Raw genomic sequence first — 12,010 nt, 5'->3', positions numbered from 1 at the left:
TAGAATTACTTCTTCAAATACAGACGATTCGATAACGATTTTGTCATGTACAAGCTATCTAATTTAGCCTTGCGGTAGTCTTTCAATCAATGACATTATACAAAAGCTCGTCAGATAGGCATAACTGAATCGATGTTTTCGCTCTCTCATCTAGTTCATTCCACTCTGCTTCTGTCATAGTTTTAGGACATTTCGCTACATAAAGGAGAGCATGTTGCAATCCTTATTGAATTAGAGGGCTTCTTATCTTTACCTTCCATATTTCGAAGTTATTTTTACTGGTGAACTTCTCAGTTTCATACTTCACGTTCGATCCTTTCTTCGACATATTTCAGATTCAAACTCAAACCCCAATGTTATCTCTGATAACACTTGTTGGGGATCTATGAAAGCAAATACAGAATTTTGATCAAATAAAAGAAAGATAAATGCAAACAAAACACATAGAAAATATGAATTTTACATGAAAAATCCTCGCGGGAAAAAACTATGGCACAAAGTGACAAGAAAATCTCATATGATAAATGAATTACAAGAGTTGGATGCACTTACACAGATGAGAACTCTTGAAAAACAAAAACTCCAAAACCCTTACTTTCTCTCTAGAACACCTTCGGAAAGTCTTCACCTACCCTAATCCCGATTATACCCAATATATATAGTGTTACAACCAGAATAAGAAGTAAATCACACAATTACTTAGAACCACGTGAATCTTCAATCTAAGCATTAATCAATTGACATCGATCGAGTAATCCTCGATCGATCGATCGATCACCTAGTTCGATCGCTCGAACATACTCAAAAGTTGTTTTTTTTTTTTTTTTTTATATATATATATATAGTATTTAGCAAGAAAACTAGGAAAATCGGAGAATTTCGATGAATTGATCAATCTGATCGATCAATCAAGGACCCCCACTTTATAACAAAATAGAGACATTCAATCAATATCTATGTGTAGCCTTCTTAAAAGCTCAAACTTTTTAATATACATGCTTGTTATACCCAAATCCTAAGTGCCACATGGTAGCTTCTAATCGGCTTAAGGTTTAAGTAGATTTTGTATTTTTGCGAGCATATCGAGGTTATGTCGGCCACCTTTTTATTGTTTGGATGGTCTTAAAAAGCCCTTGGGTCAATTTGGATTAGGTCAAGGGCTATTTAACAAACTTGTGGGGGTAAGTGGGTTCCTACTTAGACAAGGTAATGCAAGGGCATTTTCACACCGAGTTTGAGTAGGCTTCCCTATGGGATGCAGCTGCACACTCAAAGTGGGCAGCCTGTGTGAGGTGGGTGGCTCATGTGAGGAGGTACCTATGTGATTTGGGGCTCACGAGGGGGGTTCGGCCGAGATCATAACCCATGAGATGTAGGGCCTGGGCTGTAAGATAAAGAGATTGATTCATCATGCTCTAACAGTTTGAACTTTTAGGGGCTGTTTGATTTTTAACTTCCTTGGTAAATACAAGGAAATACATCTATTTTAGTTACTCCACCTTGTTTGAAATTAGCAGGGAATTACGTTTCAAAAAGCGGTCCATACAATACCTTTTATTATTGATTTAAATATGTGGGCCCCACCATGATATATGTGAGTTATCCACACCATCCATTCTTTTAAAATATATATTTTAAGGCAAGAACCCAAAAATGAGGAAAATCAAAAGCTCAAGTGGACCACACCTTAGGGAACAATGATTATTAAGACGTCAATGGTTGAAAGTTGTTTTCTCCCTATGGCCCACATTGATGTTTATTTGTCATCCAACCTGTTCATAAGGTTACACAATCATGGATAAAGGGAAAGTAAAAATATCAGTTAGATCCAAAACTTTTGGAGTCCTCAAGAAGCTTTCAATGGTAGGAGTTCAATTTCCATTGTTTCCTATATCGTGGTCCACTTGATCTTTGGATCTGCCTCATTTTTTGGTGCATGCCATAAAATGAGTTGGCTAAAGGGATGGACGGTGTGGATAAGACACACGCATTATGGTGGGCCTCATAATTTAATATTTTCTCCTCGGTCGACGTGAGGTGTGCTATAAATAAAAGCTTGTGGTCAATGTCACCTTGGAAATCCAGCCAGAAATACATAGGTAAATAATTATTACCCATTTACCTTAAATTACATATATAATTAGAAAATCAAACAAGCCCGTAGAGTAAGTGGTTAATTGTCCTGCATCAAATTGGTATCAAAGTGGGAGATCTCGTATGCAAGACTCCTCACTGGGCTCAAGTAGAGTTGCCTGTGGGATGCAGAGGTACACTCCAAGCATATCCATGTGATTTTATTTATAAATAGTAAATTTTTTATCTATAGACTATCTTCATTCCTACTAGACTCCACGGTTTTTTTTTTTTTTTTGCCAAAAATAGACTTCCAGTAAAAATGTCTCGCTCTACAGCACAACAGTAACAACTGTGAATGACCAAATAGGAAGTCAATGAAAAGTCACCCCGAGAATCCCAACCACAGAGTCACTGCTATGATACAAAGGACACTCGCATGGCTTGTGTATGCCCAACAAAGAAATTTCACGGCACCATCGTCCCACGCATAAAAACCATCAGCAGCACTAGAAGGGGTTACTACCAGTTTGCATCATCAGATTTAATCTTTGTAAGCCGTATCCCATTTTCTTCTTCTTCTTCTTTTTCTGGCTGTTTTTTTTCTTTTTTAATGCCTTTTGGCTGCACCAAATATTGTCAAATTTCATCACATTTTGCATAATCGTGGAATATCATGATATTTGGTACAGCAAACGCACACAGAGTTTTGAGTTTTATCTAATTTCCCAGTACATTTCTGTTTTACAGAAACCGAGTTGCTTCTGAAAGCCCTTAAAGACAGACTTCAGCTAGGTACATCTTCCATTCTTCTTCTTCCAATTTTTTAATGATTTGATTTCGGATAATGGTCAGATCTTCCGAATCCATACATGAGGTTTTTGGGATAATAGTTATACATCCCAAAAATCAGACAGATCCAACTATCACTTTTTTTTTTTCTTTTTTTTAAAAGATCCAACCACCGGGTGGGCCACACCACCGAGAAATACGAAAGATCACCTAAAATCCATCCAAATCCTAAGTGGCCTCGCCTCACCTGATGCTCGGATTAACACGATGTTTAGGTTGTCCCGTCATCATGGTGGGGCTCAGTTTTTGGATGGTTTAGATGCAATACACATACCATGTGGACCCACGGCTTGATCCTGGGGATTTTAGCCGGTTTTACGGAAGCATATTGCGTACTGAGTAACTCAGTACAGTAAGCGTACTGAGCAAACTCAGTGGGCCCTAGTGTCATTCATTTATTGTATTCACTCCGTCCATCTATTTTAACACATAATTTTAGGCTCTATCCCAAAAATAGAGTACATCCAAACCTCAAAGGACCACACCACCAGAAAGAGTGTGAATTGAACATCTACGGTTGAAAATTTCTTAGGGACAACAGAAGTTTTAGATCAAGCTGATATTTGTGTTTTCCCTTTATTCATGTCTTTCTGATATTATGAACACGTTGGATGACAAATAAACATCACTGGGGCCTTAGAAAGTTTTTAACGGTTGAAATCAATACTTCCACTTTTAGCAGTGGTATGGTCCACTTGAGCTTTGTATATGCATCGATGTTGGGTTTAACCCATCAAATGATCGGGGAAAAACAAATGGACGGCGTGGATAAACCACATGCTTTCGAGGTGGGCCCAACTGAGTTTACTCTGTACGTAACTCAGTTCGCAATCCGATTTCCGGTTTTACAAGTTTTCTTACGGCGGGGCGGACCTAATAATTGGATTGGAATTTTTTTGTTTTTGTTTTTTTTCATGTATATATAGATGAATATTATGTTAGGGTACGTACATGGCCCCACGACAGTCCGGTGCCAATAAGTTACCCTGTCAGCCTTCCCTGAAGCGACAGCTTTTCATTTATTAATTCTGGGAGATTCTCCGGTGCTCTGGGGCCACCATGAGTTACATTGGTCCTCATTCCATGGGGACACTTTAACATTCCAATCGATTGATCTGAACTGTCCGTTTGGTCTGATGAACTTTTCAATATGGGATATAACATGCAAATACCACACCGATGTATTGATCTTAACCAGCTGATCAATGACCTTTACTATGGACAGCCAGAAAAAGTTATGAAAAATCATAACAATGATCGATATTTAAAAGATGATCTTAGTCTGTAGGAGATAATGACTGATTTAGCCAAAAATAATATCGACTCAGATTATTGCTAAAAGTTGACCCAGATCGGTCAGATACCAGCAAATATTATTATTTAAAAAAAAAAAAAAACGATTTCATTAATAAAGATAAAACAACAATTTCATTAATAAAGCAAAAAAGAAAATATTGATTAGGCTTTCTCAGTGTATATATATAAAAGCACTTGGTGGGCCACTTGAGTTTTGGATGCGGCTGAAACTTGGTTTGACCCCTCATCCAATTGGGACACACAATGGATGGGCTAAATTTGTGAACCACATCTCACAAAGCTAAGTAAATGATTACGAATGTTTTTAGGGGGGGGGGGAGGTACTATGCGCTCGACAGGTACTATGCGCTCGACCTCACGAGTCCGTCGCATGAGGTCGAGCTGTGTGGGCCCCACCGTGATGCTTTTCGAACATCTAACCCATCAGTCAGATGCACCATTCCATCGTGGGCCTAGATCTCAAAAATCAAGTCAATCCGTGACTTGTGTGGGCCACACCACATACAGAAGTGGGGAGGGGCCGTGCACCATTAAAACATTCTTAATCTGGTTTTTGGGCCTACCGAGATGTGAGTTACAAATCCGGCCCATCCATTATGTGTGTCCCACTTGCATGAGAGTTCAGACCAAGTTTCAACAGCATTCAAAACTCAAGTGGGTCCCACCAAGTGCTTTTATATGTTTTAACGGTGTTTCACATGATTTTAGATGGTATGACCCACCTGAGTTCCGTATACGGTTGATTTTTGGGATATCCCATAATTTAGAGGGTACCCATCAAATGCACAGTGTTGATGGTCGACACGCATCACGGTGGGGCCCACACAGCTCGACCTCACGGGAGCTAAACGTGAGGTCGAGTGCATAGTACCTTTTCCATATATATATATATATATAGAGAGAGAGAGAGAGAGATATGCTCACACACAACTAGTTGGACCGTCCAACTAGTTGTAATAATTAATGCAAATTAATGTTAATGAATGATGCCCATGCAAAAGATGCTTTAAAGAGGAAGAGTTACTGGCTTGGGATGGCTCCACCACGGTGTTCATGTAAAATCCCCCTCAGCGATTAGCTAAGTTACCCAATGCTACACCCAGGCTCTTAAATCAACCCCATCAGTGGTTCAGACCACACGATTAAAAACAATCTACAAAGAATGCTTACCCTGAAAATTGTTTCCCTTGGTATGGCCTCACTTGGATCATTTATGAGCCTTCATTTTAGTCATCAGGCCTAGAATTTGGTGTGGAATCCAATGGTTGGAATGGATTTCACATGCTCATCACGGTGAGCCTGGTAACAATCAAGGGTGGACATCGCTCCCAACTGTTTCTATTAATATGTTACACTTGAATCACTTATTTTTTGGCTCTGTACCTTGCACATGATTACACATCCAATGATCAGAGTAGATTTAGTGGTATGCGTCATGGTACGCCCTGTGGAAATATAAAGGGTGGACCTTTTGGACGGTTGGTTCCCAAAAACGTCCGACATTGCCGAGATTGGTGGGGGAGTGGATCAGTGTTACCTGGTAACAAAGCAGTGGGGGTTGCTTAACTGACCACGGGGGCCACCTTCATGTATGTCCTGTATATCCACGCCATCTAACAGTTTTTACACATCATTCCAGTGTATGATCTTTAAAATGATGTAGATCCAAATTTTAAGTGGATCACAACACATAAAAGAGTAGACATTGAATACCCACCATTAAAAACTTCCCAGGGCCTATCCTAATGTTTTGTAGGCCCACCATGATGTATGTGTTTTATCTACACCGTCCGTCCATTTGGAGAGATCATTTTATTGCATGAGACAAAGAATGAGAAAGATCCAAAGCTCAAATGCACCCCCACCACATAAAACATTGGGAATTTAACGCCTACCATTGAAAACATCTCAAGGCCACAAAAGCTTTCGATGAAGCTGATATTTGTGTTTTCCCTTATTCCATTGTCTGTGTTAACTTATAAACAGGTTGAATCTGAAATAGACATCATGGTGAGCCTTATAAAGGTCTCAACAGTGGGCGTCATTTTTCTCTGCGGTGGGGTTCACCTGAGCTTTGGATCTACTGATACATGCCTTAAAATGATCTCTCCAAACGGATGAATGGTGTGGATACAACACATACATCATGGTGGGGCTTACAGAACGTGGTGACATTACTTCAACTAATCCGCGACAGCCAGCATTAGGAGTATTAACTACCGCCTTAAATTGCGCCTAATAGTAGTGTCCTGGAAGCAGATACTACATGGACTGCCACACCTGATTTTTTCATGGGCTTAACCTACATATGAGATCCTAGTTCCAATAAATCAGGCTAACCTGCATAATTAAGTAATTAGATGTATAATTAAGTAATAGGCCTAGTTCCAATAAATCAGGCTAACCTGTGATTCAGATGGGCCACACCAATGAGAATAACTAGGAGAGAGACATCCACCTTTGATTTTTACAGGGCCCATCATGACGAAACTGTGAAATCTATTCCAACCATTGGATGTCACACCAAAAGTAATCCTAGGTCTTCAAAATTAGGTTCATACATGATTAATGTGAGCCACATTGGGCGAAACTGTTTGGAGGGTGACTCTTTCCATGTACACTGATTTCAATCGTGTGGTCCTCTTGAACTACGGATGAGGATAAATTTTGAGACCTTGATTTAACATGGAGTGAAATATGTGATGGTCAGGTTGATTTTACATTAACACCATGATGGGCCCACCCAAGCCATCGCCACTTTTCCATTCTAAAATGAAATTAGTCCGTAATGGAAGCATTTAAAGAAAAAAATTTCATTACTCATGTACAAAGAAAACGATATTCAAAAGATGAGAACTGAGCTCTACAGTCTTGATACTCAAAAGTCAAAGAGCAATGGATGGGGATTATCTGTGATAGGAAGCTAGGTGGGAACATCATAGTGTTTGTGACAATCCAACCTCTCATTTGTTTATCCAAATTATGTTAGGACATAAGCCTAGAAATGAGGTAGATTCAAAAGCCAAGTGGCCCATACAACGAGAAAAAGTAGGCTGGGAAATGCCTATTATGAAACTTTCATAGAGTTAACTGTGATATTTATATGCCATCCAAACCATTCGTAAGATCATCACTACTAGGATGAACTGGCATGGAAATATGAAAATATTAGCCCGATTCAAAACTTCCCTCACCCCACAATTGTTTCAATTGTGGACATTCGTCATCATTGTTTCCTATCGTGCAGCCCACTTGAGTTTTGGATTGTTTTCTTTTTTTTTTTACACATGTGGTTGCATGATTTGGCAAAATGGATGGACATGGTGGAATTTTCACAAAAATCATGGTGGGCCCTACTAGCTTCCGATCGCACAATGATCAAAGGGAGATATGGGTGAATTTATCACAAATATCATGGTGTGCCCGAGAGCAGATTAGGTGTTATCGGTGTAACACCGTAGTGGGTGTTACCCTTATCGGTGGGCCCACCTTAATGATGCGTTGTATGTCACCGTTGTCCATCCGTTTCTCTAGTCCAATTTAGGAGGTTGTACACACCCCACCCTAGGTTGATAAGTTGATTGAGTTTGAACTGATACATGGACAACTGAACCTCAATCCTAAATCCTAACCCTAGAAGCATAAACCTTAAGAACTCCAATCTTAAACCCTAAACTCAGCCCATTCAACCTAATTAACTCGGTCAACCTAATCTTAAACCTTAGGAACCTAAAATCTTATAGCCTTGAGTCAACTCGATGAGTCAACTCACCCGGTCAACTCACTCGATCAACTTACCCAACCCCACGACTTAGTCAATTCATCTAGTTAAGTCAAAACCAAGCTTGAACTCAAGCCCAAAAGCAAGCCCAATCGGAGAAATGAATAAAACCTTATCAAAGCAGCAGCCTTCACAGTAGAACCTCCACACGCTGGAGGATGTTGCTTACCAAAGCCAGGAGTCTAAGTGGGGGCCGACGGAAGTCAGGCTGCCACCGGCCATGTGTCACCCCCCTCTTTGGGGCAGCATCCCTCAAACGTGTGGAATTCTCATTTTTCAATCATTTAGTGTGCGGTTGAAGTATATTTACATTGATGCCCATCTCCTTACTTAAAATTATCCCTTTAACACCTTATCCAACCCATGAGATGATATCATGTAGCATCTCTAATTCCAGTCATTCAACTACCTTTTACCCCTAGCATCACCAAGAATTATAAGAAAACTGGGTTAGATGTTATAAATAGCCACATTCCCTTATCGTTTCAAGTATCCTAGAAACATCGAAAATCATCCCTTCTCATTTCAGAGGCCACGCCCATCAAGGTCCATTCCTCCACTAATGAGAGAGAGAGAGAGAGAGAGAGAGAGAGAGAGAGTTCAGACCTAGTCTAGCTTAGCCTAGCCAGAGTTCAAGCCTTTTGAGCCACTCAATCTAACCTTGCGACACTACCGTTTATCCAACCATTCAAGTCTCAATCAGTTTCATCGAATCAGCGCATTAGCATATTACAACATTCATTTTCTTTTCAACCCTTGCTCCTCATATACATCAACATCATAGTGCATTTTCATCATTTTCATGCATCTGATTGGCAGACATATGCTCTAAGGCTTGCTGATATAATCGTATTTGGCCCACCAGAAACCTTAGCACGTTACCGCCATTTTAGCATATACATCACACTCCATCGTCTTCTCATATATGATTGATGGGCATATGCTCTGAGACCTGCCGGTATAATCACATCAGGTCCACTAGAAACCTTAGTCGGTTAGCCGTCGTTTTATCATAAGCATTAATATAGCATCAAGCATCCCATACCTATATACTTTACACCTCGTACTTATCATTTCAAATGTATCCTCTGCAGCTTGCCGATATATTCGGATCCTGTCCATCAGAAATTCGGATCGGTCAATTATCACCGCTATTGCATTGCATTACATTTTATGCATGCTAGAACTACCCTTATTCTTCAAAATTTAGTCAAATCTTGTGAAGTTACATTTGTATGGGTACAGTGGGTGCCTAACAACTTTCTTCTCTGTAACCACGATCCCTTACTTGAAATCTCTAAAATGTAAACTTATAAGTCATTTTAAGATTAAGGATCTTCAGGTTCTCAATCTTTAACATTTATATGGGATCTAACTTATTGTAAAATTATAATAATTGCTTAATAGCGACTCTAGTTAAATATAACACTCTTTTACCCCTTTAATATCATCTCTTAAACGAGACAAACAGGGAAAAGAAGATAATCAATCTCTCATTCCCTCGAAAAATCTGCCCTCCACCTTCTACAAAAGTGATACCAAAAATTAAGTAGATGCAAATCTCAGGTGGACCACACCACACGGAAAGTGGTGATTTAACTCCCACCATTAAAATTTTCCTAGAGATGATAGTAATGCCTACCGTAATGTTTCCAATATAACCATCCAACCCGCTGTTAAAGTCAACTGGACGTGGATGAAGGGAAATTATAAAATCAGCTCGGTCTGAAACTTAGGTGGCCCATAAAAAGCTTTTAATAGTCATTTACCACTTGTGTGGTCCACCTGAGATTTGGATCTGTTTAAGTGTTAGGATAACATCCTATAATGATATAGGAAAACCATTGTACGGCATGGATATATAAAGAAATCATTAAGGAGGTCCCCACATGGTATGGGTAACACCTGATCCACTGCCGTGTGCCCCACCTTGCTTCCAACAGCAATAACTCCCTGCAGTCGGGTGGGAGGCAGGTAGGCAGATTCGATTCTACCCGTCCTCTCTAGCTAGGAATGGACAGTGGTCTCTGGCGCACTACCGTGATGTATGAGTGTTTTCCACACCGTCCATCCATTTTGGCATGTCATTTTAGATAGAAGTCCAAAAATAAGGCAGTTCATATGGTCAAGTGAATCACACAGTTGAAATTAGACACCTAGTGTTGAAAATTTTTTGAGGGCTATAGATGTTTTGGATCAAACTGATGACCATATGAACAGGTTGGGTGGCAATTAACCATCACAGTCGTCTCAAGAATGGTTTTACCGGCAGGAGTCATTGTCACCTCTCCTTCCTGCGGTGTGGCCCACTTCGGCCTTGGGACTAACTCATTTTCGGTTGAATGCTAAAATGATATATATGCCAAAATGAATGGACGGCGTGGATACAACACATACATCAGGATCCGTTTACAAAAGTTGATGACGTCACTTCAGTAGCCAAATTCGAAAACGGATTAGCTACTCCCTGCCACCGGCCAATGGCTGGTGGTCGGTGCTCTGTTTGGCCCTGCCACGAAGTGTGTGTTTCACCCATGCTATTCATCTATTTTTATAGATCATTTAATGGTATGAGAGGAAAAATGAGTATATCGAAATCTAACGTGGACCACTTTGTAGGAAACAGTTTTGATTGAATGTTGACCATTAAAAATGTTTTGGGGGCCATAAAAGCTTTGGATGAAGCTGATATTTATTTATTTTCCTTCATCTGGGTCTTTATGATCCAATCAACAGACTGGATGTCAAATAAACAGTATAGTAGGCCTTTGGAGGATTTTAATGGTAGATATTCAATCATTATTGTTTTCCTGTGGTGTGGTCCACCTGAGATTTATATCCATATCATTTTTTGTATCAATCCCTAAAATGATTGATGAACAGAATCGATGAAACAAATAAATCATGGTGAGCCCACACAGCACTGACCATCAGCCACGGTTGGTGTCAGGGGGAGTTGCCAATCCGTCTCCGCCGAATTCGGTACTGACTGTGTGGTGGTGAGAAATTTGTGGAGAGTATTTTGCGGGTCGGCTTGGGGGCTCAATGTGATGTATCTGTCTTATATCAAAGTTGTTCATCCGTTTTATCTGCTCATTTTAGGGTAGGATTCAAAAAATTCACCAGATCGTCCTACGAGGGAATCCACACCACTGAAAACAATAATGATTAACCATAAAAAAAATCTAGGTCCTTGCTCTTGCTCGGGTGGAAGACTCTCGGGAGTTTCAACTCCTGGTCAAGGATTCGAGTATCCATAGGTAGTGAAATTGAAATTTCACTAGTGTGATTGTGTGTATAAAATAAAAAAAAAATTACAAAATTTTAAAAAACCATTAAAAAAATGATAAATAAAAATTCTGATGACCCTCAAGAAGTTAATGGTGGGTGTTCAATTGCCATTGGCTCTCATAGTGTGGTCCAGATACTATTTAGATCTGTTGCATGTTTGGGTCTGTGTATTAAAATGGGCTAATGAAACAAATAAAGGGCATGGATATAAGACACATACATCACTGTGGGACCTAACGGTCAAGGATCCACTGACATTAGTGGATCCTGGGATCCATGGAAGGCCTGCCCATGATGATATTAAAAAGAAAAGTATCGAGTTCAATCCATCAGAAATTATCAGCTGTGTGGACAATAACTCATGGTCCAGCTGGTTGGAATTGATACCTTTCCACGTCAAAAAGGTCCATTGCATGGTGCATCGACTGAGAAAAAGCATTGGCTTCAATTTACATTGAGAAGACTTTGATGCTCTGGCACAGAGTGATGGTTCATACACGTGAACCTAAAATTATTAGGCACGTGCTGTCCAAGCTTTGGGACGAACCGTAGATGAGCCATCCAACAAAATTTACCTCAGACCAATAAACAAAAGAAGCTGATTGGTAGCCAAACGCCACCAACGGCCAGAATTTAACGAGGTTGAAGCATCCAATCAGCGTCTAATTTGATCTTCGGGTAACGACGCACCAAAGT

This window comes from Magnolia sinica, chromosome 6 (genome assembly GCF_029962835.1).
Source record: "Magnolia sinica isolate HGM2019 chromosome 6, MsV1, whole genome shotgun sequence".
In the NCBI taxonomy this organism is placed as follows: Eukaryota; Viridiplantae; Streptophyta; class Magnoliopsida; order Magnoliales; family Magnoliaceae; genus Magnolia; species Magnolia sinica.
Note: the sequence above shows the minus strand (reverse complement) of the source record.